The sequence below is a fragment of the Chinchilla lanigera genome, unplaced genomic scaffold, assembly GCF_000276665.1.
Source record: "Chinchilla lanigera isolate Chin_1 unplaced genomic scaffold, ChiLan1.0 scaffold00071, whole genome shotgun sequence".
Classification (NCBI taxonomy): domain Eukaryota; kingdom Metazoa; phylum Chordata; class Mammalia; order Rodentia; family Chinchillidae; genus Chinchilla; species Chinchilla lanigera.
The window spans coordinates 10147977-10154758 of record NW_004955472.1 but is presented as its reverse complement, the minus strand read 5'-3'; the positions used below and the strand labels follow the sequence as shown (position 1 = coordinate 10154758).

The following is a 6782-nucleotide window of genomic DNA, read 5'->3' as shown; positions in this document are numbered from 1 at the left end:
AGAGTCTTCAGCCACTAATTTCTCTATGTCTCCTAGCAGCACTCACTGCTCACCCTATTTTTCTTGGCATTTTCTCTCTCCTAGTTGCTGTGCTGTTTTCAGACAGAGACAGGGTGCTGTTCCTTGTCCCAGGCATCTTTCATTCCTCTGGTCCTTGCTCAGCCTTCTCTGTTCCTCTTCCACTGGCAAGTCTCTGTCCTCTCAGGTCATTTGTTGCAGGGTAGGGTGGGATGCTGTGATATGGTCTGGTCCTCTGCTCTTACTATTGCAATCCAAGTCTGCAGAGTCACAGTTTTTACTCATCTCCCAAGTGGGGGGGGGTGCTAATTTCTCATTTGTTGCTCTACAAGTTCTACCACTGTCACCGACTTCTGCTGCATTCTGCAACTTTCTAGGGTGAGATGGGTGGTGCTATGAGTCCCTTTCTGCTCCTGCTCCCCACAGTGTGCAAACAGCCTGGGCTGCACAGTTGTGAGATGCAGGACTTTTAAATTCCCCATGCCTCTCCAACCACAGGTCATGGCAGAGGTGTTATCTGTTCCATTTAGCAGGCACCCATATAGTCGTTAATTTTGGGCTTAGCAGTTAAGTCAGTTTTAGTTGAATTTCTCTGAGTAGCTCTGAATGAGGCTTCTCCTCCATTCAATGTTGTCTTCCCCTTTTTTCTTATAGAATAAGTGATATCCATTGAGAAACACTTCCCATTGCTTCTTCCCTGCAGCTCCTGGCAACCACTAGTCTACTTCTGATGTCTGTGACTTTGATTACTCCAAGTCTCTCTTATAAAAGGGATTATACAGTATTTGTCTTTGTTATCACCAGCTAAATTCACATAGCATAGTAACCTCATTTAGTCTGTGTCAGCACTTTCAAACTATTTGTGTCTTTGGATCTAAGTATGTCTCTTGTAGAGAGTATGTGATTGGGTCATATTTTTAATCCATATTTCTAATTTCTGTCTTTTAACTAGAGAGTTTGGTCCTTTTACATTTAAAACAATGCTATCATTTGCATTTGGAATGTCTCCTGAAGCCCTATGTTAAAGCGTTATTATTAGCTGCTGGCCTCTTGCGAGGTGGTGGACAGTTTTAGAGATTTAACCCAGTATGAGGTTATTGTGGGCATGCCCCCAAATGGGACTGTGGGGTCTCAGTCTCTGCCTCTTTTACTACTTTTCATTTCAGCCATAAAATGAATGCTTTTGCCACATGGTACTGCCATGAAGAGGTACTTTGCCACAGGCTCAGAAGCATTGGGACAAAGCAATTGTGGACTGAAACCTCTAAATCTAAGAGGCAAAATAAACTATTCTCTTTTTAAGTTCATTATCTGATCTGAGGTATTTCTTACAATTATGGAAAGCTGACTAAAACAAGTACTTACTGATAAGGTGAGATTTTTGTCCTCTTTTTATTTCTTATCTGTATACCTAATAGTTTTTTTGTGTTCCTTATTTCCTGCACTACTCTCTGCATATTTTTAGTTGAAATTTTTTTTTGATGAAATGTTTAAATTCCTTTCTTTTCTCTTCTGTATGTATACTGTAGGTATTTTCCCTGTGGGTACCATGGGAATTACATTTAATGTCCTAAAGTTATAATATTATCAGTTGAGCTCACATCAGACTATCTTCAGTAGTTTACAAAAATCTGCTCCTTTTATAGCTGTTTCCTCCTCCTATTAAGTTGTCAACAAATTTTCCTATCCAGTATGTGACTCAAATGATATAGAAAACATAACATATAATAAAAAACCATGGTTGTAATAATATTACCTAAAAAACCATGGTTGTAATAATACTACCTTCAATAATAATAATTAGATTTTTAAGAAAATTTATTAGTCTTTCAATATGTAGAAAACATAATAGACTTGTAAATCGTTGTTACAACACTAGCTCCTATAGTTGCCCATACATTTAACTTTATTGAGATCTTTATTTCTTGAAATGATTTTTACTTTTGTTTATGATCCTGTCGTTTTACCCTATACTCTAAGCTTTTGTTTACTTGAGAGTTTCTTAATTTATCTATAAATTTTTTGTTTTATTTTTGTCTTTTTGAGACAGTTTCACTATGCAGCCTAGGCTGGCCTTATTCACTTTGTAGCCCAGGCTGGCCTCAGGCTCTGAAGTACTGGGGTTACAGGCCCAAACCACCATGCCCTACCCATCCAAATGTTCTTTTGGAGGACATTTTATTCAGTACAGGATTCTTGGTTGATAGCTTTTTTAAAAAATTATTTTTAGTATGTCCTCTCATTGCTTTCCACTTTGTAAAGTTTCTGAGGAGAACTATGCTGATAATTTTTTTGAGGATCTCTTGTGTATGATGAGCTATCTCTTTCTTGATGTTTTCAATATCCTTTACTTTTGTCTTTTGCATATTTGATTGTACTGTGCCATAATGTGTATCTGTCTGAATTCCTTTTACTTGGAGCTAACTGAAGCTCTTAGATGTTTACAGTCATGTATTTTTTTAACTTTGGGATGTTTTAGTTATTATTACTTCAAATATGCTCTCCACTCCTTTTTCTGTTCTCCTCTGGAACTCCAAAAATATGTGTGTTGATTAATTGTGTAGGGTATGATAAATCCCTTTGGCTCTGTGACATTTAATCTTGGTTGTCAATTTGACTGTATTGAGATGCGTAGGGGATTAATAAAGCATATTTCTGGCTATGTCCATGAGAGTATTCCCAGACATGAATGCTGTGAAGGTCAGCAACCCAAAAATGGAAAGCCTGTTTAATTGTGGATGGCATTGTCCAATAGGCATGCAGCTCAGAAGGAGCTCAAAGAGGAAGAAGGAGTAAGTCAACCTGTGCTTGCAAGTTTGATTCCACTGAAGTGGATATACCTCTTGCTGCTGCCACTGCCTGTGGAGAGCAACCTCCAGGTTCTTCACCCTTTCAGGGTGGACTTATACCAGTGACTCTGTAGGGAACTTCCAAACCTTCAGCTTTGGACTGGCACTGCATGCTTATTCTTCTGAAGCTTTCTGTTTCCACTGAGCAGCTGTTGGATCCTCTGACTCTTCACTGTGCAAATGGCCATTCAGTTTTATACCACCTTTGGTCCTGTAAGTCTGTCTAATAAATCTCCTTTCTTAATTATTTTCATTATATATTTTTATTTTGTTCCTCTAGAAAACTTTAACTAGTACTGGCTCTGTTCAGTTTTCTTCAATCTCTTGTCTTTCTGTTCCTTAAAATTGATAATTTCCATTGTCTTCAGGTCTGCCAATTCTTTCTTCTGCTTCCTTACCTCTGCCTTTGAATGCCTCTAGTGAATTGTTTCATTTCAGTTATTGTATTTTTAACTTCCAGAGTTTAATTTCTTTTTAAAGTTGATGTGTCTTTATTGGTATTTGCATTTTAATGCATTGTTTTCTTTATTTATATTTTCTTTTAGTTTTTAGATTATATTAAGATAGTGTTTTAAAGCTTTTGTCTAGTGGATATATCATCAAGTTCTTTTCAGGAATAGTTTCTGCTGATTTTTGTTCCTTTGAATGCACCATAATATCCTCTTTTTCATATGGCTTCTTATTTTTCTGTTGAAAACTGGATATTTGAGTGTTAAGGGGAAAACTCTGGATATCAGATCTTCACCCTTCCAATAGTTTGCACTTTTTCCTTTTATTTTTATTTTAGTAGGTTATTTCTATAGAAAATCTCAGGCTACAATATAAATAAAAGGTCCACTGGGGTCTGTTTTGAACCTCTTCCTGGAATACACAGTCATTTTCTAATTTCTTTCAGATACACAGTCAGTTTTGGTTGTCTTTGCCTTTAGTGTATGGGTCACACAAGGCAAAAAATGAAAACGATAAGAGGGGGCAGGGAAGGGAATCAATGCTTTATACTTCTTTCGAGTTATTTCAGCTGGAGAAGGAGGGACTTACTACAGTGGGGAGAGTAGCAACAGTGATGACCATACAACTCTTTGGGACAAGCAATCAGTAATCAAAACAAGGACCCTTGGTGTTTGGAGGACTGGGTACTTCTTTCTTTCCTTCTGCAGTGGCTCCTGCAAGTTGTGTGCAGGCTGCCATAGGAACATATGGCAAGGAACTGGGTTTGGGAGACTGGTAACTAATGTCCCACTTAGACCTGAAACTTACTGAGTTATTGAAATTAATCACAATTTCTTGTCCAGATCCTTCCTTTGAGCTTGCAAACCTTTTGTTGACTCTAGATTCTCAAAACATTGTCTAGGGAAGGAGACAAGATTCCTGGTCCTTCCTATTATGCCATCTTCTCAGAACCCTGTCACCAATTCACCTTTGAAGAAATGAATAGATGCAGTCTTGCCTGTTATTCTTGGTTGTTATTCAAAAAATATAAGTCACAGCACATCATCATTCTAGATTGATCATGTACTTTTGAAATTGGTACAACCTGAGGGGAAAAGCTTAGTTACATGTCCGTTCTGTACTTCTCTACTATTCAAGCCCTTATATTCTCTTTGAACTGCTCAAGAACACACCCAGTTTCCATCAGCAGCATATTTTCTTAATCTGCATTTGGTCCAGAGACATAGTTTGCAGAAAAATAGCTTTTATGCAGAGCAATTCACATTGACAAATAGAATTCATAACAGTGAATATTTTACTTTTTCTTCTCCATAGAAAATGTGTGTGTCTCGCCTTTCTATATGTGGAATTATGGCCCATTCAAGATGTTTTGTCAACAGTGGAACATATCTGATCCTTTCTACAGGTGAATTGAGGTTTCTTCCTTCAATGATATCCATTAGAGCTTTAAGTAACAGTTTTCACATGTATCAAGAAAGAAAAACGTGAGGTAATGAAAAGCTTAAGGTTGAGCTTCAGTCTAAGAACATTTCTGTATAAATCTTAGAGACCAAATATATACTGTGCTTGGAGCATGCCTACACTACAGGAGGGGTTCTAACTTGGGAGTTTTAAAATTATGTCTCAAGGAGATGTGAAGTTCTGTTATAAGTGAAACATATATATCATATATTACTATAATGTCCAGATGTTTATTTTCTATATATAATAGTGTCTTAAAATATAAAAGAAGTTATAATGTATATTGCTAATAGAAAATGTAACAGTTTAAATTTGCAGAAAGATCGTATTTTTTCCTCTCTTCTGGCTTTTCTCCTGAAGCTTATCACCTCAATTTATTTAAAATTGGCATCTGGTAAAAGATGAATTCATCCTGAAACTTTCCCAATGGATTTATTTGTTAAATTGCTTTAATTTGGCTTCCAGTATGCATTCAAAAATAATTAATTGAAAGAGTAAATTTTTATTATACCAATTTATTAAAAATGTATCACTTACCACAATGAGAACCCAATTTAGTAAAATGCTTAAATTGGTGTGGTAAATTTACAGTAGGGGCAGAAAAAGAGAGAGAAATAAAAATATGTGTACAATAAAAGGCAGCAAAATGTTAAAACCTTTTTGTAAAGCCATGTAGGCTAGTTACTGTAATCACATGCAAAGAGGGGAAGAAATAATCACTGGAAACAATTACTGCAAACACTGTACTTAAACTTAGGGATACCTAATAGAGACTGCACACAATGAAAGATGGTCCTTTGTTAGAAACATCAGTCATTTTGACACTCATTCATTCAATCATTTATGCATCAATTTTTTCATCGTGTTTAGATGAGAACGCTGAAGAAGAAAAATTGTCTAAATTCTGAAAAGAGATGGTAAAATTATCATATAATATCTGGTTATATGGTTTTCATTTTAGAGTCATCTCCATATGTGAATAGTAATTACAATTACTTCTACATTTTGAAAAAGATCAGGCCCTTCACATCAAAGATCTGTATTACTTCTCTTTTACTTATTAAATGGTAAATGCAAATTCAGATGTGCTAAGGGCAGACTATATACAGAATATTGAAATCCAAATAATAGAAGTGTAAAATATCTCTAACTTTTTAAATGTTTATTATATGTTGCGATAGTATTATTTTGCAAATATTTGGTTAAAGAAAATGTTTTATAAAAATTAAGCTCACTAATTTTTTTGGCTTTGTATTACTGTATTAGAAATTTAAAATTACAAGTGCAGCATAAACAGACACATAGATCTATGCAACTGAATAGAGTTCATAAATAAACCTACATACATATTTAACTGATATTTAATAAGGATGTCAGTGATGCACAATGGAAAAAAGATAGTCTTCAACAAACGGTACTGGGAAAACTGGATATCTGAAAGCACTAAAATGAAATTTTGTTCTTTTCTTAGACCACACACAGAAGTCACTGAAAATGGATTAAAGATATAAACAAAACACCTGAAATCATAAACTCAGAAGAAAACAGGAAAGTTTACAGATGTCGGTCTGGAAATTATTTCTTAGTTATGATACCAAGCCACAGACAATAAAAGCAAAAATAGACAAGTGGGATTGCATCAAATAGTCGTTCACCAAAGGAAACAACCATCAAAATGAAAAAGTAACATACAATAAAGGAGAAAATAGTTGCATACTGTATATCTGATAGGAGTTTAATATCCAAAATATATTAGGAATTCCTACAGCTCAATGGCAGAAAACAAATAATCTCATTAAAAAAGCACTGCATAAACATTTCTTCCAAGAAGTACAAATGGCCAACAGATATATGAAAAAGTGCTAAATGTCACTGATTATCAGGGAAATGCAAATTAAAATCACAATGAGCTATCATGCACATCTGTTAGATGGGTTTTATTTTTTTACAAAGCAAAATACAACACTTGTTGGCAAGAATGTGGATCCAAGGGATCCACATCCT

General features: G+C 35.3%; 1 long non-coding RNA gene across 3 annotated transcripts in view; it reads left to right on the top strand.

Annotated features, from left to right (window-relative positions):
• LOC102029503 overlaps positions 1-6412 on the top strand; it is a 69264-nt gene extending 62852 nt beyond the window's left edge. For 2 of the 3 annotated variants that reach the window (XR_263564.2, XR_001237067.1), the window contains 2 exons: positions 4632-4722; positions 6250-6412. This is a non-coding gene — a long non-coding RNA (uncharacterized LOC102029503). Of the gene's footprint in view, positions 1-1184; positions 1391-4631; positions 4723-6249 lie in introns of all 3 variants that reach the window. The other variant, XR_001237066.1, reaches the window with a different exon arrangement.
• The last annotated feature ends 370 nt before the right edge of the window (positions 6413-6782 follow it).